We start from the raw sequence: 24,251 nt of genomic DNA on the forward strand, positions 1-24,251 counted from the left end.
GAAAGTAGAGGGATAAGAATCTGCATGCATTTGTGGTTTTGATCTTGGCATATATTATGACTGAATCCAGGGGGAAGAAAAGGCTAAAATGTAGGGCTTTAGATGAGTAGTTGGTGAGGTTGTTGATGTATACATGTAAAGAAGATGAAGCTGAGAAGTTGAAGGAAAAGCTTTTAAGAGTAGAGCCATAAGCCACAGCTTGCGAGACTCAGACGTGTGGAATTCTGAATATTGCCTGAGCTTTGTTGATATATTTGCGTTGACTTTCAATTAAACTGAGATCAAGTCTTTCTGTATTTCCCTCTCTCTCACTCTAGCTGCTGCTATTCTTGAAGAGGAGAAAAGAATCTTCCTGCATAAGTGGCCATCCTTTCTGTACCTTTCTGGATGGTGCTGGTGACTTGTTACATTTTCCTGATTACAGCTCTAGCAGATTGTCTATCACCAAGATTTCCTGTGACTCCAGCTGGAACTGAATCAGGCTGTAAATGATATGGGCCATTCTTGTTAGCATGTCCCGTAGTGTTACACTGCTCCTGGACGACAACTTTTATGGAGGCAGGATATTGAGTTGCTGAGGAATGGAGTAGGTACATGGAGGTAAAAACAGCTACATAGACATGCCTGCCTCTTGCTTTTTTCCTCTTTTAACAACATTGTAGAATTTCTTCATGTTTTTTGTCATTCCCTTTTCACCACAGTAAAATTACTTTTTTCTTTCAAATGGATTTTGTGTTCTGCTTGTGTTTCATAGAGCAGTGTAGCCACCCACTAACTTAAAAGCATGGAAATAAGATACGTTAATATATAAGATAAAATTAATGAAAATTGAGAGTTCTTTGTATTTCTGGAAACTTTCATTTAATGTTTTGGTAGCTTTTGCTCAGAATTCATTATTCTGCTATTTGAGAAGCTTGGTTAGGAAAAAGAGTGCTGTGGACAAACTGAAACCCAATCACCACCAGCTCACCATGTTTTGGCAGCATCTCATGAACATGTCTCTCTTTCTGTGATCTTTCAGGAACATGAGGTAAATTAAGGCTTACAATAAAACTGAGGGAAATATAGACCAGTATAAAACTAAGATTAGTATATATAAAACTAAGGTGGTGGTGTTTTTTTTTTTTTTCCTGGTGAAAATAAATCTCATAGAATTCCAAAGGTAGCAAAAACTAGAGCTGTGTAGTCTTGAATTTCTGTGCTGGAAAGCTAAGCTCTTTCTGTCACCAGCTGGGGGAGAGAAGTAGAGAGAGAAAGCTCCCTCCTGATGGCAGTTCAGAGCACTAAAGGCTTGGAAGCAGTTATGCTGGTGATGTTTCCTGAAAGTATTCCTCTCTCTCTTTCTGTTGACTTTTTAGAAGCTACAGGCTTCTAACTTAGCCATTTCAAATAGGCGTGCGTAGTAAAGTAATGATCTATTTATCTCCAGCCTTTAAATCTGCTAAATTGAATCTGCAGGTGAGTACAGTTTAAAACTTGCAGGTCATATGGATTCCTGTGCTTATTCAAGTAGTTACTAAGGTTGCACCTCTCTGTTGTGGATTCTTCAGTACTTCTAACCTAGTCAGTGTCATTGTTTTCTTTATACCATGTGACTGTCCAGCATGAAATAAGAGTGTTAGCATCTATTCCTTGTAGAGTAACTTGCTATTTTTATATTTTGGCAGTGTAGCATATGTATCTTAGGGTACATAACACAACGCTGTTGGTGAAGACCTTGGTATTATTCCTCCCCTGGGTTCACCAATGCAGAACAGGAATTGTGATACGAATCTAAGAGTCTTAGATTCAATCTTGATTTAGGAAGAATTTAAAGGGTGAATCTTTTTGTTGTTTTAGCATATGTTATATATGAAACCTAGTGAAAACAAATCTTTTACGATAAACTCATCTCTTAGTTAATATAGAACAGCAACCATGGTGTGGTTTGGGTAGTTTGTGTTAAGTGTTGGTCATCACATCATGTGCTTCTTTCAAGACAAAGTGTATTTATGTCATGTATCTCCTTTCTAAACTTTACCTTTCCCAGCTCTAAGTCTATTTTAGCTCAAAAGCCCCTTTGAAATAGGTATATTTCCTATATAGGGTAATCTGGTTTGCAATATAAAAACAGTTTTCTGCTGATATACCTAATTTGATAATTTTACTGATGTTATTTTTTTAATCTAGACTTCCTTCATATTGAGAGCAGAGCCTTCAAAATATAACAGTGCTGAAGGAACATCTGAAAGAGCACAAAGGCCTTTCTAAGTATGACTTTTATGGTACAAGCCATTCTCCTTCTCCGTATAGCCTGCCTGTACTATCTCATTTAAATGTATTAGCAAAATGTTAGTAATTGCTACCAGTAGGAGGGAATTACAATTTAATCACAACTATGTATTTATCCATGGAGTTGTATGCAATATAGGAAACTATAAGATATGATACAGAAAAGGCTCAACCTGCTCTGGCTGAAGTCACCTACAAAGCTGTGGTTAAATTACAGGTTGTTAGAGTACAAATTAGAGTAGCCTCAAAACTGTCACATCTCTTCCATCATTCAGATCATGCAGAATTCTCTGTCTGATGTGCACATATTGTACATAGTGTAAAATTCTTGTTGGTGTTTAGCTCTCATCATGGAATTAATCCCATGTTCACCTGTTTACCTTCATTGCAGTGTAGCAGCAATGTTCGTGGGATGGAGAAGTGGTTGTTCATGTTCACTGGTGACTGCTCCTCAGTTAACTGGGAGCAGAAATGCTGCCTTGCTTCTCTCTGCTCTGCAGGAGGAGAGTTACTGCACTGTTTGTAAATAAGCTCCTCACTCAAATCAAGCTTTCACTATTTTTATTTTTTTTTCCCTCTGCTTCTCTGCACCTGTGTACAGAGTATGCTCTCTAAGAATAATATGTGCTCTTCCGATGTCCTGTGACTTTGGAAGTCAGGATTACAAGTGTGCATCACCCTGCAGGGCAGTGAAAATGCACTCTGTTGTTCTTGCAGGTTCAGGAGCATTTTGGTTACATCCTGCAGGATGTATCTGCTGTGGTTTAAATTGTTTTTAAAATGAATACAAGTCTAAACAGTGGTAAGAATCCACTGCTGATTATGTGATGATCTTGTCATATCTATAATTTAAGAACCAGAAATAATACAAGTAAAATTAAGTTACCTCACTATTTACAAGGCTTTTGTTGTTTTGCATTTAAGTGACACCGTTTTACTCCTTTTACTCAATTCTTTACCTATATTAAATTAGTAGAGTATATAACCATGCTCTAATGTTGTCATGCGATGCCTTTATTAGTAGATAACCACATTAACTATAGTATTACATATTTAAAAGAGAGATGGTTTTAACTCTTCAGCTCTTCAAAAGTAGTGGTAATAAGTGGTTACACTCTTGGATGGTTTCTCTTTTCCCTTTTGTATTAGTATTTGTTTTCACTGATCTATTTCAAAAATTATATTTCTATGTGCACATTCTAAAACTGTGAAAATAAATACCAATAAATATTATGATACTTATCCAATGCACTGTAAAGTTCGGAATGAGGTGAGACTGTTTGGGAATTGATGAAGGTTTCCTCACTTCTCATCAATGGTATAAAGCTGTACTGTGGGCAAATGGTAAAATTGACAGTGACATGAAATTTTAATAGAGAATGTCTTGTTTTGCACTTCTAGTACTATTAAAAGAAATGGTATGGTTTTTTTTTTTTTTTTTTTTTTTTTTTTTCAGCAACAACATTAGGATGATATAGTTTTTTATTTGAGTATTGTACATTGCAGTACATAAGAATAGCCTTTTTGAAGAGATTTATGTTACATCATCACTAAAGGAATCTTTAGTGTGATTATATTTTATTGAGCCCATTTAATAGCAACAAACAGTTTGGAAATATATTCTAGGTTCTGTTTCACATCGCCAAACTGTATCTGGACTTGCAGTTATGCAACTGCAGGCCTTCACAAGGTTCCTATGTCCTCCTCTGAGGGGAATGAGGCTTTTCTTGTTCACTGATGGGACAAGATTAAGAGAGTTGGAAAAAAAAATAAAATTGGAGGACATGTTGTGCAATATGTGAAGTATAAATGATCTTCAAAAGTGAAAAAAGAAAGGAAATTGGAGGTTCACAGTTATTCACATTAGCAAATGTTCTGTGATGGGCATCTTCTAGAGGAGGTGGTAATTATTAACAAAGGTGATTTGAATTCTGTTTGAGTTTTTAAGTCACTGAGAAAAATGGGATTTTTTAAATATTTTTTTTTTCCAAGCCAAAGTCTTTATGTTGTCATACAAAGTTTCACAGGAAAATGGGCCAAAGAATACAATTAAATATGCAAAAGGTTAATCCTATGGAAAAGGATATCCTGTCATCCTGATATGCACAAGCATATTAATGGTAATAGGAGCAATGCGTGTAATTTTCCTGTATATTACTATGTAGGTTGCACTATTTTGAATGATACAAACCTGATATTTTAATTACCAAATAACATAAGAAGCTGTTTATTAATTGTTTAAACTTGTTAACCTAAATATATATACAGTATACACGTGTGCGTGCTTACCCTTTCCCACCTAGCCATGTGTGAGTAATCTCCCCAAGCCGTAGAACGCATTTCAGCAGTGCTTTATTTTAAGTGATTCTCTCCTCTCCTTTCCAAACCTCCTAAATCCAAACTCCCTAGAAACATTTACTGAAGAGGCTAAAAGACTTTCTGGGGATCAGGAGTGCCAGGACACGTGAAAAAACATGTTAAAGGAGAGTTCCTGTCTGAAAGAGCTGGAAATGATGCTCGCTATCATTTCCATCTAGCTAGGCATGGGAAAAGGATGTATTCTCATGCTGTTTTGAAGATTCATGCCCAGAGATGGTCTTTTGGCCCAATGGTTCTGACTTTAAAAGCTTGTATGAGTTTATGTGACCCGCACCTGGCCATTAAACACATTGCTTAAAGCAGCTGAGGAAGGATACTTAAAACCCAAAACTTACCAGGGAAGATCAGTTGGTCTGTGTACCAGCGGCAGCCCTTGTGTTTGTCCATGCAGACTGCACAGTTTTCGAAATGGATGTGGCACACAGAGGCAGTATTTAGCAGTTGTGTTAGTCAAAAATGTTTTTTTCTCAATGCATAGGCATTTGAACTTGTTATTACTGATGATGTGGAGATCCTGACCAACAGATAGTGGTATTCATCTTTTTTTTTTGTTTTTCTTATTTCCACATGATTCAAAATTTGTGATAAAAGATATCTTGGCTTGATGTATTTGAAGTCATACCTGAGCTTTTTTTTTATTTTTATTTTTTATTTTTTAAATCTTGGTTACCTTGTCTTTACGTGGCCTAGGTCTGGATTCCAAAACACCTTTTGACTTAAACAGGGATGTGTGAGTGAGTGATGGCACAGCTGATCCTTAGTGCAATTCATGCTTGGAATTAAAATATGAAAACCAAATCTCATGTTGCAAAAGTATGGCAGTTGCATCATATAAAATTGTGTGCAGCTAGAAATGAAACTTGTGCAATTTTTAATAACTGTTTATGATTTATACTTTACATCAGCCTACTATTTTGAAGTAGTCATATTCATTTCAGAACATCCATTCTGCACTGATGAAGAACAGCTTGATCTCTCTGTCTTCACACCTCACACCCACATACACAGTGTATCTTGTGTCTTCCCTGTGCAAGCCAGAAGGTACAAACAGAATTCATTAATGTGTTAGGCATACTCCTACCTGATTTTTTACTAAGTATGCTATTTTAATGCAAAATTTTATACATACATGTATATATATAAAAGCTATATATAAGCTTTTATATATGTATAAAGGTGGGGTTTTCTTTGGAGACATGAGGAGCAAGAGAAAAATGCAGCACTGTGAGAAAGATTTATTAAAAGTTTCAAGTAACACATTGATATTTTGAGTTTGATAGAAGCTATTTGCAATTGTACTCAAAAAAAAAAAAAGAGAAAAATTAGTATTGGATCTTTGGTCATCAAGCTAAAGCTTCGGGTTAGTTTCTGTGTATCTTGAGAAGAATTCACAATACTAGATTTAGATTTTGCTCACAAAGAAAATTAATTATTAGTACACTTGGAAAAATATTTGCATTCTGATGGGGAAAATAGTCCAAGTGTGCCAATTTGTACTGGTTACACAGAACACTAATCTACATTGTAGTTGAAGAGATTTGCAATCCATGAATAACATCTTACCAGAAATCTTGGAACCACTTGATTCCATACACAGTAAATTAAAAACCCTATCACTTCTTTTATTTACTAGTACAATTTACTGTAACATTCTCAAGAGTGTAATATTTCAAAACAAAGGGTAAGTCATAAAATTCGAATTGCTAGCAAAGAACAGTAGAGGTTTGAAGTCCTCTTTTCACCTTGAGAAATAAATCAAGATGTTACAGTAGAAGTAAAAGTATATTGGTTATGGAATAAAGCATAAAAAAAATAATTTTTAAGTGAATCCAGAATTTTATGATAAAATTGATAGTTTAATGGATTCTTCAAAAGAAAAGGTTTGGGGAAAAAGAGAATAATTAAAAACTAGTTTTGACATTCCAATTACTGCCTGTTTTATTAGATAGGTTTAGGAGAATGAAATTATTTTTAACATGCAAGTGTCTGCACAAACAATTTAAACTGCCGTGCTATGAAGTTATGCATACACCTGGCTATCCCTGCATCCATCCATCCATCCATGCCTTTAAAACCCTGGTGGCAGTAGGACTTCCCCAACAGCACACATTGCAACTTGGAGGAGCTGGGAGTCATACACTTCTCTCCTGCATTATGTATACCGTCTCACAGCAGTTCACCCCAACCATATTTTAACCCTGTGCATGACTGAGTGCTAATACTGTATAAATATTTTGAAACATATCTAAAACATATGTTTGCTTCAAACTTTTTATGATAGAAGAATATATAATATTATGGTTGTCTTACAAATTGTATTGTGTTCTTCATTTTTGTTAAATATGTAGAAAAACATTAAGGGAATGGGGGACTTGAATGTCTGTGTGTACTGAAATGTATATAACTATTTGGAGAAAACACATGTGCCAAGTATAACAAGATGTAAAAAATGTAAATATATGAAAAATTCATTTTTCTAATAAAGGTAATTTCTGCCAATTGATATGAAAATGAACAATTGAATCATTCTTGTCTGTGTTCCTTGTTAAATGGTAAGAGATAAAGTGTCATCTATGAATAAGACTTACCTTTTATTTTTTCATATTTGATTTGAAAGGTGTTAACGAGCACATGTTTTGAGTCATCCTTTGCTGTTAGAAATTATCTAAGGGTGAAGATGCCTGAAGCTAAACCTGACAGCATATACTTGATGCTCCCAGTTTTATTTAATTCATGAAAAGGACAGAGGCAATTAAGTTAGGAAAAACTCATTCAATGTGAGAAGTCTAGCTTGAATGATGCTCCTCGACAGAGGGAGCACAGGAGCTAAGCTAAGGATGGTCCAGGATGGTGTGGCACCATTTTCATGTATTCTGAGCTACAGCAGCCACACAAAATACAAGGGGCCTGTACAAATATATATGTACAAATATTTATTGTCTGCAGAAATATAAAATCTCTTTGGGATGAGTGTGGAGGCAGCATCCAGCCTGAGGAGAAAATGGTGTCAAGGCTTCTGTTCCTAAAAGGTGCAGGTGTGAAGTGCTCCTGCCGTGACAGTGCTCTCACAGATGGATAAGGTGAGGATGGGAGAGAGCAAACCAAGGGGTAGAAAATGGCAGATGTGTTCAGTGTCTTTGATATCAGCAAACTTGTTTAATGTTCTATTTAATCAAGACATAACTTAAAATAGGGGATTTAGTGAAGCAATAAAAGTATTTTCAGAGTTGACCTTTTGCTTGGCCAGTGGACCTGAAGGAGCAAGGTTCATAAGGAGCTCCTAGGTAGTTTTGTATGACCACATTTTCCTGAATTTCAAATCAGCTAATGAAAGTCTTCCTTTACTCACTAACAGGGGCATAAACAATCGCTCAGCAGTTAGAATAATTTCTTTGACGCAGTAGGATGAAAGACATTATATAAATTTTAAGCATCATTTTGATAAGTGTGTTATGCAATGGTTAGTCTTGATTGTGGAGGTCTTTTCTATCCTAAATAATTCCATGATTCTATGAGCAGAATATAAAAGTAATGGATGGGAGGTGAAAAGTTGCTCACAGATCTCTGAATAGAACAGTCCTGTTCATTTGTTCCCATGATAAACATGACTGCACAGATAAAATGAGAGAGATAAAACTGAAATTCTGTTCTTAATGAAGTTTTTAATGAGTAAAGACTGCTGGGTGAAGGCTGCTGGGCTTATGCTCAACTGCCAGAAGACAGTTTTAAAGGGACTTCTCTCTATTTTTGTCTAAAATTCCCACTTCATGAAGTAAAATAACATTCAGTGATCTGACTGGCTTTGTTCCCCTGCAGTGTTGTCTCCCAGAGGCCCAGTTCAAGTACTCCAGTCATCTGAAAGAAGCAGAGGCCTGTAAAAGAAACAGATGATGCAGGAAGCAGTTGGTGTGACTCTAATCTGGAAATAGTTTTCTGGCTGAAGAGATGGGCTGTTTTTTGTATCCAGACTGCTCCTGCCATCTCTACCTGACACAATAGTCCTGACAGTGCAGTCCTGGCAATCGGGGGAGGTCCCAGTTGACTGGCAGCAAGCAAATGTGACGCCCATCTACAAGAAGGGCCGGAGGGCAGACCTGGGAAACTACAGGCCTGTCAGTTTGACCTCAGTGCTAGGGAAGCTCATGGAGCAGATCCTCCTGAGAGTCATCATGCAGCACTTGCAGGGCAAGCAGGCGATCAGGCCCAGTCAGCATGGGTTTATGAAAGGCAGATCCTGCTTGACGAACCTGATCTCCTTCTATGACAAAGTGACGCGCTGGGTGGATGAGGGAAAGGCTGTGGATGTGGTCTACCTTGACTTCAGCAAGGCTTTTGACACCGTCTCCCACAGCATTCTCCTCAAGAAACTGGCTGCTCTTGGCTTGGACTGGCGCACGCTTCGTTGGGTTAGAAACTGGCTGGATAGCCGGGCCCAAAGAGTCGTGGTAAATGGAGTCAAGTCCAGTTGGAGGCCAGTCACTAGTGGCGTCCCCCAGGGCTCGGTGCTGGGGCCGGTCCTCTTTAATATCTTCATCGATGATCTGGATGAGGGCATCGAGTGCACCCTCAGTAAGTTTGCAGATGACACCAAGTTAGGTGCGTGTGTCGATCTGCTTGAGGGTAGGAAAGCTCTGCAGGAGGATCTGGATAGGCTGCACCGATGGGCTGAGGTCAACTGCATGAAGTTCAACAAGGCCAAGTGCCGGGTCCTGCACCCAGGGTACCCCAAGCAGAGCTACAGGCTGGGAGATGAGTGGTTGGAAAACTGCCTGGCAGGGAAGGACCTGGGAGTATTGGTGGATAGTTGGCTGAATATGAGCCAGCAGTGTGCTCAGGTGGCCAAGAAGGCCAACGGCATCCTGGCTTGTATCAGGAACAGTGTGACCAGCAGGGCTAGGGAGGTGATCATCCCCCTGTACTCAGCTCTGGTGAAGCCGCACCTCGAGTACTGTGTTCAGTTTTGGGCCCCTCGCTACAAGAAGGACATCGAGGTGCTTGAGCGGGTGCAGAGAAGGGCAACGAAGCTGGTGAGGGGCCTGGAGAACAAGTCCTACAAGGAGCGGCTGAGGGAGCTGGGCTTGTTCAGCCTGGAGAAGAGGAGGCTCAGGGGCGACCTTATCGCTCTCTATAGGTACCTCAAGGGAGGCTGTAGCGAGGTGGGGGTTGGTTTGTTCTCCCACGTGCCTGGTGACAGGACGAGGGGGAATGGGCTTAAGTTGAGCCAGGGGAGTTTTAGGTTAGATGTTAGGAAGAACTTCTTTACTGAAAGGGTTTTTAGGCATTGGAACAGGCTGCCCAGGGAAGTGGTGGAGTCACCATCCCTGGAAGTCTTCAAAAGACGTTTAGATGTAGAGCTTAGGGATATGGTTTAGTGGGGACTGCTAGCGTTAGGTCAGAGGTTGGACTCGATGATCTTGAGGTCTCTTCCAACCTAGAAATTCTGTGATTCTGTGATTCTGTAATAGTTCATTTCCATCAGTGCATATACAAGTCATGTCAACTTCAGGTTTAGTTCCCTTTGGATTTGTTTCTAAGATAGTCATGTTCTCCCAGAACCCTTTTTTGAATCTTTGCTGATGTGCCTTTGGCAACTGCAAGTACTCCACAACTTTGCTCATTTAAAATAAAATTAAGTGGTGACTGGGAAACAGAAGCATTTTAAGTCTGACATACTCTGCATGGTACTGGCAGCGGTGTTCATAGCAAAGCAAGCCATTTGCTTGGTATGAACACAAGTAATTTGGACACAAAACCAACTGTCTTATGGCCAACTGTTAAGGTCAACTTGTCTCTATATACAGGAACCCCAAGCACCCTAATTGTGTTGTTTTTTTCCCCCATTGGTCACACTCACCACTTGTCTCTCTGCCTCTCCCAGCAGTTTACAAATAGCTTTACCTTCCCTTTGTGGACTTGTTCCAGTACAAAAATCAAATAATGGCTCCTACAAATTGCATCAAGTCTATTGTGCAATCTATCTATCCTGTACCACTTCTGTTCTTCTCCAACTTGCAGTCTACTTCTAATCTACTGATAATTTATTTTCCACTAGTTAGCTTACATAGGATGATCACCATCCCTGGAAATCTTTAAAAGACATTTAGATGTAGAGCTTAGGGATATGGTTTAGTGGGGATTGTTAGCGTTAGTTCAGAGGTTGGACTCGATGATCTTGAGGTCTCTTCCAACCTAGAAATTCTGTGATTCTGTGATTCTGTGATCATTACAGAAGTTGTCTCTATTATTTTCAAATCAGTATGCTCAAAACTTACTTATTAAAAATAATCTCTGTTTATAATGTGATGATAGCTCCTTAAGTATCATAATAACAATTATAACACACTGAAGTTACTTAGGTGGGCAACAAGACACAGTAATATCAAAATTAGTCATGATTAATGTTGTTTACACATGGTTATTGCAAGGTCAAAGACATTTTTCAAAGATGTCCATGCAGTTCCAAGTTTCATTTAACAGCAATAGTCTAGGAGCCTTAAAATCCTATTTGTGCTGCAAAAGCAGTCTGTTGTTTCTTTCTCTCTTTTTAGAGTGGACCTCAACCTGCTAGGTAGATGTGGCGCATCTACTGAGACCACTGAACATTTTCAGAGTCTATGTATAGTCAGGCAGTAGGATCTAATACTTTATGTAAAGACCTATGAAAGTTACAAAATGCTGAAAATTTGAGCATAGGACTTTAAAGAGAAAAAATACAATATTAACCAGGCTGAGAAAATACAATATTAACCAGGTTTGAAAGTCTAAGGCCTTCTCATTATGGAAGTGTGTAGTTCCACTAATTACTCTGAGGACTGACAATATTTGGCCACACAGAAGTTTGGCTATGAGCAGCACTCTCCCTTTGTACTGCACAGGGAAAACAAACCAAGTAGGAATCATAGCAGACATTTCTCTATGCACAAGGGAAAACAGAGGCTTTGGACGGGTTTTACTTCCAATTTCCAAGCATAATTTTGTCAGTTGAGAAGTTTCACAAATGAAGAAAAAACTTTTGCATTTGTACCATGATATCATAATGCTGATTTTACCCTTCTCTTTCCCCAGAAAGAGAAAAAACTTGTAATTCTCATGGTAGTTGAAATGCCGCTAAGTTTCTTTACTGCAGATACAAAAGATGAGCCATATGTATACCCTCGAGAGGATAAAAGTAGTAGGAAGGGGGTGACTAGAATAACTTTGATTTTCCTCTGAGAACCAAACTGCCGTTGCATTGATCTGGCCACAAGGAGTGTTTCCTCATACAGGCTTTGAAATCTGCAGAGTGAGTTAATCCCTGGTACCCATATTATTTCACACATAAATACATGTGAAGGGCTTACGTCTAAAAGAAGGGGTGGGGATGATGCGGAGGGGTTTTGCTGTGGGAGGAACTTTTAAATAGTACTCAACAACTGTAAGCATCCTGCAGAAAAATGGTGCAAACATCTTTGAACATGTGGTTGGTTCACTTGTAAGAACTTCTCACTGTAAATTTTAACCAACCAAGAAAATAATTCATTAAATTCTTTAAAGAAAAACCTCAAATTGTTACTCCATTTAATTTTTTACCTTAAACAGAAATGCAGGAATGATTTCTGGAAGATAATCAGGTCATGTTTTACTCAGCTTTAAGCTCACTACTGCTTCTTTCCATGGATGCACTATTACCTCAGCAAATAGCGCACCCAATGTGACCTTAACTATATTTATACTTCTGCTTGCTTTCACATATCTCTTCTCTGAACAGCTCTACTCTTTTAACCTTCCTTTTAGCTTCCCATTCTCTCTGTCTACTCCTAACAGTTTTCTCTGTTTCTGTCCCTGCTAGAACATTATGGAAGTGTGATCTCCACCTTGAACCAGACCTGCTGGGTCAGCACATTTCCATGCATTAGATGAGTGCATTGTAATATCCATGTTCTTTTCTATTTCTGTCTCTACAAAAACTAACATTGCATTTATTTCTGCACTGCCACACCACAATAGAAGATGATTTCAGTATTCAGAGCATAATGACATCTATAACTTTTTTTTTTTTTAATGGTATTTTTGCAATCAAAACATTTAGATAGCTTAAATCATTTTGCTTGTATACATTTATTTTCTAGCATTTTTAAACACGCCTTTTTTTTTTCTTTCTTAATATTTGAGTCTGATAGATCATTTTAGATTTCCTTCAAAACATTCTAGCTTGGAATAGCAAAGAAAGGAAAGGTGCTGCATGGGCTAGGGCGAGGGCTAGCAGTTCTGTGCTTTAAGGGATGCTAGATGCAGCTGCATGCTTCTATGCCCCAAACGGCTGTGTGTGGTGGTACTGCATTCTGCGTGCTGAGGACTTTCTGAATTAATGTTCTGCAACAAAAAAAGCTTCATTATGTAATATGTTGTGCTGGGTTAGACCACTAAATGCTTTGAAGTCAGAGAATGAGAAATCCAGTTTAGGTTAACAAGTAATGTGTTAAATATTGATGTTTTCAGAAAATGGAACACTTGTCTTTAGTTCTTCCTGTGATCTTAAAAAATCACAAGTTTATTTCTGTGAGGGGCTGTACACAGGCAGCAGAACCAGTCATACAGGGAGAACTGAGTCACTGGTGAAACTAGCCCTATTTGATCATGGTATTTTCATGTATTTCTTTAGAGCAGTGGGTAGGGAGACTGGAGAGTACATGAACCAGACTTGCAGCTCGTTGCCCACATCAGTGTATTCTCCAGGTGGTCCTGCATATTTCTTGTGGAAGCATTTTCTCTTTCTGAGGCTGGGAGGGAAAGTAAGATGTAAAGTTATCTGCAGTGTGATAACTTATGCCCTCTTACTGTCTGTGTGCTACTGCTTCAGACTGCAGTCTTGAATACTTGCCTTAGTGCTGTAACAACAAAATCCTGTGATTTTGCATAAGGAGGTGACGTAGTTGTTTACACATGGGCAACCCCCAAAGAATTAAAAATAAATTAACTCAGAGTGAACTGCTGTCTATTACCCCAGTGAGGATGCAGGGTATCTTTGTCTCAGCAGCCCTTGCACTTATGGCTGTGCTGAAATACCCAGAGACCAATTATAACCTGGGACCACTCTGATTCTCCTAATTGCAAAGTGTTCCCACTGGCTTATTTGTATGGGTGTAAATCAGAGAGAGTTTGGTCTTAGTCTTTACCAGAAATTGCAAAGCTTTAATAGTCGAGAAATGTGGCTGCTGTTGAGAATACGTCAGGGCTGTTGGCATTTTAGGGACTGCTTATGTGTGTGTATGGTTATGGGTATGTATTTTAAAGAACCAGCTTCTCCAATCCTTTCTAAAGTGAATTCAATGCTCCCAATACTGAACCCCTATTTGCTGGTTATAGCAGCAATCACGTGAGTGATTTTTTGGGAAACAGATGGCTCAGTGGTCAGTTAGGCTGGAAGAACATGGCCTATGTGTGTCAAACAGACCTTGATAATGCCAGGTACCACAGATGGTTGGCCGGTTTGCATGCTAATCATATGTCCTGGATTAAGATATAAAATCTTGCACTTTTTGGCCAGCAGCCTGGGATTTATGAAAATCCTGCTTTATTTTTGGTTGGAAGCAAAGCAGAGTTCTAGATTAGGAGTCTGGTTTCTTATACTGGACCTTGCTTTGGGATCTTGTGTCACTTTTACATCTTTGCTTTCATTCCCGCTGCTCCTCCATTTGAAAGTAATGTCCTTGCCAGAATCAATCTCTTGCCACTTTCTCAAAAGGAGCAGGCACTAAAATAAGAAGCTCCCAGTCTTGCCAGATGCCAACTGGCTTTGTGGCAATAAAATAGTTAAAAATACTCAAATACTCTATCTTCTCCTACACTGAAGGCAGCTGGGATCACTTCACAGTATCTAACCATTGTCAGAAGAAGCCTAATGTAAAGAGAGGAGCAATGAAGCTAAGCACATCTCTGGAGCCACCAACATTTGGGATGCAATATGACAATGAGGATGAGCCTCCAAATTGATCTCAACTCACACCTGCCTGCGAGGCAAACTGCGAGTCCCTGCCAGGCCTGACAACTATGCTACTCTTCATACCAAGGCGACCTGTTTGCAGGTGAGCACAGAGAGGAATAATTACTCCTAAAGCTACAGACCTGAAACTCACAGCAAAGCCTGGGAAGCATTAGTCAGTTTGTCCTAACTTGGAGTCTTTGGCTTGATCTTACATAGAAACCTCATTGTCTGTTAACCTTGTATAAGTTATATTGCCAGATAATTTTTAAAGGCTTTTCCACATTTCCAAATTTCACATTTTCAGTGGATCAAGCTTGTGGTATTAGCTGTGTGTTAGACCCTGCTGAATTTGTCGTAGTATCCTCAGAGCCCCTTGATTATGAAAGTGTTTCCTTTTTTGGCTTAAATTTTCACTGTTCTTGCTGGCTGGTTGCTTGTGTGCTGTGCAGAGCAGCTCCCCTGAACATTACCACACCGTCCTCCTTGCAACAGGCACAAAGGAAAAGCCCTTTGGAGGAAACAGCTTTGTTTCCCCTTAAGAGCTTCAGCATTAGAAAAATGATCACAAAAGAGGGCTTAATGAGAGAATTTGAGCTAACTATAACAAGAGGGATCCAAATATTTTTTTAATGAGCTAGGTTATAAAAAGAAAAGTGCTGTAGTAATGGTTTCAGAGATTTAATCAGAAGAGTTGATTCATATTCCAGAAACGATCCTTGTGCCCAAGTTAGATCTTCATTAAGGTCTGCATTTTAATGGTCCACCAATCAAACTAAAGTTCTCTTTGTGGACATAAGATGGTGACAGTCCTGTTTTAACATTATCATGTCTTTTCACTGTCTTCAGTGCATGGTGAATGCAAAAACAAAACAAAACAAAACAAACGAACAAAACAAAACAACAGGCAGGTGAGAGAGGGGAGCAGGAGGAGTGGGTGTCATTGGGTAACTCAATAGACTGACACAAGATGTCCATTCATTGGTGTGAAGTAAAGTAATGAATGTTTCATGAGAGCAACAATAAGAAAAAATCTCTGCAGAAACTCTGCTTCAGGAGTACTGAAGCCATGGGGATGGGATGGAGCAGGTACATGGCGGCTGCTGCTAGTGAAGCACCTAACCTGGCACTGCCCTTCTCAAATTTCTCAGTTAAACAAGGAAAATAATTGGTATTCAGCCCATACAGCTAGCAGATGAAAGCCCTCCTTATACCGGTAAATCCTTCCAACTGCTGAATAAAAATACTGTATTGTGAGTAAGAGATGTTACACAACATACTGTACAGCAGCAGTGTTATGGACTGGATACCGGGAGGTGCCATGCTGTCCTGGTACACACTAACTCAATACTGGTACCATCTGATGTAGATCAATCTCCTGAGTGTGAGCGAGCCAGTTTTCTGTTCCCTGATGTACTGGAGTAAGTGTTACGCTTCCCAAAAGTGACATAATCCCCCCCAACATTTATATGAGTCATTTGAATTCTTGTATTTATCTACATGTTGATTGTTACAGATAAAATAATTGTCTACCTGGGAGTATTGGTTGATAGTCGGCTGAATATGAGCCAGCACTGTGCTCAGGTGACCAAGAAGGCCAACAGCATCCTGGCTTGCATAAGAAGCAGTGTGGCCAGCAGGGCTAGGGAAGTGATCGTCCCCCTGTACTCAGCTCTGGTGAGGCTGCACCTTGAGCACTGTGTTCAGTTTTGGGCCCCTCGCTACAAGAAGGACATGGAGGTGTTCGAGCGAGTCCAGAGAAGGGCGACAAAGCTGGTGAGGGGCCTGGAGAACAAGTCCTATGAGGAGCGGCTGAGGGAGCTGGGCTTGTTCAGCCTGGAGAAAAGGAGGCTCAGGGGTGACCTTATCGCTCTCTACAGGTACCTCAAGGGAGGCTGTAGCGAGGTGGGGGTTGGTCTGTTCTCCCACGTGCCTGGTGACAGGACGAGGGGGAATGGGCTTAAGTTGTGCCAGGGGAGTTTTAGGTTAGATGTTAGGAAGAACTTCTTTACTGAAAGTAATACATATCTCCCAATATGTATTTCTTCTATATTTAATCTCCAGCAAGACCTAATGAAAAACAAACGAACACCTGGTGAAATACTGGTTTGTAGGGGTGGCAGCACCAACTCGGGATTTGCCTACAGACAATGGTGACGCTAAATTTCAACTTTGTGCAAGGAGCTATATGCTCTCACGTGTGCTGGGCTTGTTGGCATATTATCTGCCCTAGTTGTAAGGAAGCATCACAGAGATAGGTTTCTATTCAGCCGTCCTTTATGTTTTGTCCTTTCATACCTGTGAGAGGAAGTTTCTACGCAGGTGCCAGTGCACAAATACATAAGTTAAGCTGTGAATAATGAACTACTTTCTTCCCTTTCTTTGAACACTGTATTCAGAAATTAAAAAAAAAAAAAAAAAAAAAAAAAAAAAAGGCAGGTTGCATAGGGAACAAAACCTTTCAGTTCAGAGAGTACCTGGGTAGGTGGTAGCAAGTGGTGGATATGAAAGGCCTTGTCAGATTTTGTGTTCAGCTGGTGTGTGCAGTACAAGAAAAAAAGCTAATGTGCATGTATTGCGCAGGCAAGTACGGAGGATGCTGTCGACTCCATTGATTTCTGTGTCAGACTGAAATACTTTGAAAAATATGTTTTCCCTAGTGTGTATGTCTTATATGTTGAGTATACCATGCTGTAGATGTTTTAAAATCCTTGCATTTCCCCACATAATTATTTTTGGAATGAAGTGCAGCTACAAATGCATTTATACTCTCTAGTTTCCTTCCCATGCAATGTGCCAACTTGAAGCCTGGCAAATACACTTTTTATAACCTATGAAGAATGTGCTCATAACCTTGTATTTTAACATGAGCTGCTCACTATTCTTGCCTTAATCTGAAAACCTGATAATAAACATGCAGACAGGGAAAACTATTGAGACCATCAAATGGTGTCTATAATAACTCTGATTCAGTACGTTGAAAGACTAAAATAAAATGGAACCTGACAACATCAGTTTTGCATAGCCTGTATTTTCTACCAGCTTTTAATCATTTTTCACAGCAACTCTCCATTAACATTCTGTACTGGAGACACATTTCTTCATTGTCTGTGGCATCATGGACTTTTTCTTGTTCTCAATCAACTATGCTTTCTGCATATCACAGGGTAGATTTGCTGGATATTGAAAAATGTCTGCTCAGTTTGTGTTTTTTTTTTTTTTGTTTGTTTGTTTGTTTTTGATAACAGAAACCCATCCTTCCATATGCAGGTTGCTACAAACTCTTGCTTAACCAAAGCATTCATTTTGACTGTTCTTTCCAACTCTTGCCCTATGGCCAGGCCTGCCCAGCTGCAAGACCTTCCAGCCAGAGCTGGGACTTTAAATGCTGTACTGAAGTTGTCCACTTAGCAGAGTGACAAGTGCTGCTGGGACCGGCTTGAGGAGGCTGGGTTGAGCACATGCATGGGAGATGTATGAATCATCTGAAAAGGGAAGAAGTCTTATAATCGCATAGTAAATCATCATGTCCAAAACAGAAGAATAGGGGAAAATGGGATGTTAGCATTCAGTGAAAGGGAAGAAACTAGGATAGATAACGTGTGGTTAGACCCTGGGAAGATGCAGCATGGGTTCAGATGACCCTGCTGATGAGCAGCAGAAGAGGCTCCCCTGTGAACTGGGGAGGTTCAGCTCTTGTTCTTCTGGCACAAACACTTGTGCAGGTGATGGGCTTCACAAAGGAAACAAAAAATAAATGAAACTTCCTATTTATTAGCTATGCTTTCCCCTGCCCTCATTCACTCTGCACTCTCAAGGTGGAGAACTGTTTGTGCAAAGGGGCAGTGGCTTGTGGGCTGGGCCATCGGTTGATAATGTATTTGCCATCAAGGCCTAAAGCTGTGAGAAAAGACCAAAGGATTGTGAGATTGATCAAGTTTGCAAGAGCAGCTAATGGGACTGTCACACTCCTGACTGAGCAGTTGTATTTCTGCTGTATTTTGACTGAGCAGATTTTCTGTTTGACCAATCCATGTGCAGAAGCACTCTGGCATGAACCAGCATGGCCTTACATGGGCTAAAAAGAAAGTATTTCTTTACAAAAATTTTTTCTCAGCTATTTCTAAGACCACTCAGTTATGGTTACTCAGGTCATTGCTTGGTAGCGCATGTATGTGCTGGAGAAACTCAGGGAGTCGGTCAGGAAAGAGAAGCTCTTGAGCACAGCAATGGGTTTTACAGAGCCTGGATGCCACTGATAGCATCCAGCTGCATGATAAAATGGCTCCAGTGTTTGTGGCTTCTACCACATTTAAATTGTACTACATGTAATTCTTCACCACCTGTCAGAAAGGAAGAGGAGAGGGACTTTTCACTCAAACTGTTGTGTTTTGTAAGGATTTTATGAAGGGCATATGAGCCTCCAAGGTGGACTTCACAGCCTGGCCTCTCTTCTTGGAGCTTGCGGGGCATCTGGTCTCTTTTGGCAGGATGAATGCCATGGAAAAAGTCATTCCCAGAGGGTGTGAGTGTTATTTGGGATAATTACCTTGCATCATTCACAATTGTAGAAGAATCCGAGTTGATCTACTGAGTGCAAGGAAAGGAAAGTAGCTACAACCTGTAATGTAACTTAATGCGAACTAATGAAAATTTAACTAAAAAGAAGCAAACAAGTCCCTAACGAGCAACCTGAGCCATAGTTTCACAGAATTTAATTAATCTTTCCTTGGTATTAAACATTATGATACAGGACAGAATCTGTGTCAAGGGCAGCAGTGACTAATTTCAGAACAAGGAGTGAACTTTTTTGTGAAACTGAATTTCACCATGAGGCAGAGGAACAAGAGCTGAGGACCTCAGGCACAGTGATAGTAGAAACCAGCTGCTGGTGGATGGGGCAGGTCAAGAGCTGAAATCATCAGGTAAAGCTAGGCAAGAGATGTTTGTTTGGTGGTTTACTTTTGTTGTTGTTTTGTTTTGTTTTTCTTATGTTTTATTTTTATCTGTACAGTTATTACTGTATAGATAAGTGTTTGTTCATTCAGGATATTCATGCCCACTTGTGACAACCAGCTGAAAGTCTGCAATTCCCTCAGTCATGATCTTATTCACTACTTGATTGCAGGCTTCCAGGCCTGGTGTTAGCAATAGCAAATATGCCAGGGATTCACTGAATGCCTGCTTTATGTACTTCTGCCTCTGAAATCAGCTCGCTGTGGTAGCAAAAGCAATCTTCACAAAAGAAGGCAGCCCCTAAGTCCTGAAGATAGACGTTACTCCAAGAGATGAACAGTTACTGATGTGACTCCCATCTACAAGAAGGGTTGTAAGGAGGACCCAGGGAACTATAGGCCTGTCAGACTGACCTCAGTTCCAGGGAAAGTTATGGAGCAAATCATCTTGGGTGAGATCACACGGCACATGCATGTCATCCATGGGATCAGGCCCAGACAGCACAGGTTCATGAAAGGCAGATCATGCTTGTCCTACCTCATCTCCTTCTATGATTGTGTGACTAGACTGGTAGATGAGGGAAGGGTTGTTGACGTAATCTACTTAGACTTCAGCAAAGCCTTTGACACGGTTTCCCACAGTATTCTCCTGGGGAAACTGGCTGTCCATTGCCTGGACAGGTGTGCTCTTTTCTGGGTAAAGAACTGGCTGGAGGGTCCATGCCCAGTGGGTAATGGTTAATGGAGTTAAGTCCAGCTGGCATCCCGTTACAAGTGGTGTCTCCCAGGGGTCGGTACCGGGACCTATCTTGTTTAATATCTTAATTGATAACCTAGATGAGGGGATTGAATTTACCCTCAGTAAGTTTGCAGATGACACCAAGTTGGGAGTTAGTATCGATCTGCCTGAGGGTAGGGTAGCCCTTCAGAGGGATCTGGATAGGCTGGACTGCTGGGCTGAGGCAAATGGGATGAGGTTTAACAAGGCCAAGTGCTGGGTCCTGCACTTTGGCAACAACAACACTATGCAGCGCTATAGGCTTGGGGCAGAGTGGCTAGAAGACTGTGGCTAGAAGAGGAAAGGGACCTGGGAGTGTTGATCAATGCTCAGCTGAACATGAGCCAGCAGTGTGCTCAGGTGACCAAGAAGGCCAAAGGCATCCTGGCCTGTAGTAGAAATAGTGTAGCCAGCAGGAGCAGGGAGGTGATCATCCCCCTGTACTCAGCTCTGGTGAGGCCGCACCTCAAGTACTGTATTGTTTTGGGCCTCTCACTACAAGAAGGACACTGAAGCCCTGAAGCGTGTCCAGAGAAGGGCAACAAAACTTGTGAGGGGTCTTGAGCACAAGTCTTATGAGGAGTGGCTGAGGGAGCTGGTATTGTTTAGTCTGGAGAAGAGGAGGCTCAGGGGAGACCTCATTGCGCTCTACAATTTCCTGAAGGGAGGTTGTGATGAGGAGGGGGTTCCACTCTTCTCTCAGGTAACTAACGATAGAACTAGAGGAAATGGCCACAAGTTGCGCCTGGGAAGATTTAGATTAGATATCAGGAAAAAACTTTTTCTCTCAAAGAGTGGTCAGGCACTGGAACGGCCTGCCCAGGGAGGTGGTGGAGTCGCCATTGCTCGTGGTGTTCAAGAAGCGCTTAGACAAGGTGCTACAAGATATGATTTAGTAGCTTATTGGGTAGTATTGGTGATAGGAGGACGGTTGGATTAGTCGATCTCGTAGGTCTTTTCCAACCTTGTGTTTCAGTGATTCTGTGATTCCAGGTGTATGGGGTTTGTGTGGCAAGGTTTTGGTAGTGGGGGGCTGCAGGAGTGGCCTCTGTGAGAAGAATCCAGAAGCTGCCCCTTGTTGGATAAGGGCAAGTTTCAGCCAGCTAGAAAGGGACTTGCTGCTGCCCAGAGTCAAGCCAATAAGCAATGTTGTTTGTGTCTCTGAGAGCAGATTTAAGAAAAGGGGAAAAAATGCTGTACAACTGGGAGAGCGAGGAGAGAGAACCAGCCCTGCAGCCCCCAAAGTCAATGCAGAAGGAGGGCAGGAGGTGCTCCAGGCACCAGAGCTAAGAGGTTCCCTTGCGGCCTGTGGAGAGGCCCCTGGTGGATCAGGCTGTCCCCCTGCAGCCCACATGGAGCAGATCTCCATGCTGCATCCCATGGAGGAGCCCCCAGTGGAGCAGGTGGATGTGGCCTGGAGGAGGCTGCGGCCCGTGGAGAGCCCCAGCTGGAGCAGGCCCTGGGCCAGAGCTGTAGCCTGTGGAGAGGAGCCCATGCAGGGAATCCGGGGGGAGCTGCTGTCCATGGAGGACCTGTGTTGGAGCAGGTTGCTCCAGATGGATGAACCCCATGGTGCAGACCCATATGGGGGCAGTTCTTGAAGAGCTGCTGCATGTGGAAAGCCCACACAGGATCAGTTCAGGAAGGATGGCAACCCATGGGAAGGACCCCATGTGGAGCAGGGGCAGAGAGGGACTGTGAAGGAGTGGCGGAGACAATGTCAGGGACTGACTCCACCTCCCATTCCCACATTCCTCTGTGCTGCTCAGGAGGAGAAGGTTGAAGACAGTGGGTGGGGGATGGAAGGTTTTTAGTCTGTTTTGTTTCTCACTTATTTAGCTTGTTAGTAATAGGTAATAAATTTATCTCATCTCCTATACTGAGTCTGTTTTGCCTGTGACAGTAATTGTTGAGTGATCTCCCTGTCTTCATCTCAATCCTAGAGCTTTTTTCAACATATTTTCCTCTCCCTCTGCCTTTGAGGAGGGGAAGTGAGAGAGTGGCTGTGGTGGAGCTCAGCTGCCCAGCTGTGTGAAACCACCACAGAGGGATGCAGTTCGCTGCACTGGCTGCTGCTGTAGGTTTTCTCTCTATGATTTCCCTCTGTAAGCAGCGCTCTGCTTCTTGTCTACATTAAAAAAATCCCGTTGTTGTTACTGAATGAATAGATTCAATTTCCTGGAGAAAGAAAGCAGATCAAGAAAACAACGGTTCTACCTATAGCACAGCCATTTTGGTGAGGGCTGTGGAGAGCAAGAGGCTGGTGCCTCAGTGGCATGGCCAGGCCCAGAGAGTAGGAGGGAGGCCACAAGCCTCCTGGGATTGAACGGTTCAGCGGGCACCATGTCCTGAGGGTTTATCAAACCCTGAATTTTCCTCTGATACCCAATTTAATGTGCCATTTATAACTTGGGCCACTTTTGATTATGCCACTGACTTGCAGAAAATGGATTCCACAATCAGTAAGTAGGTATGTTTATTCAGCGCTGGGCAACATGAGGGGTAGTCCCACCAAAGTCGTGCGCACCTGACGCGGCAACTTGCCTTGGTTATCTTCAGCAAAGAGTAACATATGCATGAAGTTTCACAATACACCTATATTTATTCATAACTTGTCCCCACTTCATATTAAAATCAGTTCCAAAGAGGCATTTCCATAAACTCCTCCCATCTGCGCTTGCGCAGTGGCTCGTGGTGGTGGTTGTTGGGGGTCATGGGGATGAAGGTTGATGATTCTTCCTCATCATCTCTAGTTCACCTCTTGTCTTTGTGCAGACTCATTTGCTCCTTGGTTCTTGTCCATCCACAGGACCAGTTTCTACTAGTCTCTTAAGATATGCTTACACTCTTATTAAGAGACTGATCTTGGTAAGGGGCCCAAGACTTCTTGCTTTAGTTAATTTGCACAATGCACCATAGTTAGCAAAGACACTAAGTAGCATCCTAGTTTAACGCTGTCAGCGCTCGCTCTCTACTTGATAAGATTCTCCTAACTCCCTCTCTCACCAGTACTGTCTCTCCCCTTGAACATTTTTCACTTTGTACAAATCACGGAATATTCAGCTGGTGGAGGCCTTGTCTCCAAAACTCAGTGATCAGTCAAGAGAGCAGGATTCACATTCCTGCTCTGGGGAGTGGTTAGTTACAGAGCTACAGACCCCAGATTTAGACTTTAGAAATGAGAATTTAGAAATGATGTGGCACATTTCATGGCAAATATATTGTCTGAACAGCTCTGACCAGTTTACCTTGCCACTCTCTGATGTGGTACTAACTTGACAAAAAGCAGGCAGTTGATTAAGTGTCATTCGGTGAGCAGTGTCTGGGAAAGATCATTCATCTCATGGCTGCAAGGGGTACAAGGGGTGACTGTTAGCTCTGTGATGCTGCATGATGGTGACCCCAGGCCACTGCAGAGGATGACACTTTGACAGGGAGAAGGAGCCATGTTTCATCCTGCCCATGTCTTGCATGTAATTTGCTATGCTTGCTGATGGCACTGTGAGAGATGAGCAGTTCATCTCTCCTCAAGCCTCTCCCTTGTATTAGCCCTCAGATGTTTAATTTAACATCTGGTGTATAAACCTGACCACTTCAATGCCAGGAAATCTCTTGGCCATAGCATTTGGTTCGATTTATTTTTCCCCATGTTTTGATGTGAATAGGGATTCACAACAAATACAGCATTGCTACAAAACTTTTGTCATCTGTCACCTGTGTGAGAAGAAATTTGATTAGAGCATTTACAGAAAAATCCAAAAATACTTACACAGGAAAACAAATGTATTTGTGAATAAATCCAGATAAAAACATTTTTGTTGTTTGCTTTTTTGTTGTTTTGTTCTGTTCTGTTCTGTTTTAGTGGTGATAGAGGAGCAAAAATTTCACCTATTATTTTATGTTATCT

This window comes from Aythya marila, assembly GCF_965140915.1.
Source record: "Aythya marila genome assembly, chromosome: 15".
Classification (NCBI taxonomy): domain Eukaryota; kingdom Metazoa; phylum Chordata; class Aves; order Anseriformes; family Anatidae; genus Aythya; species Aythya marila.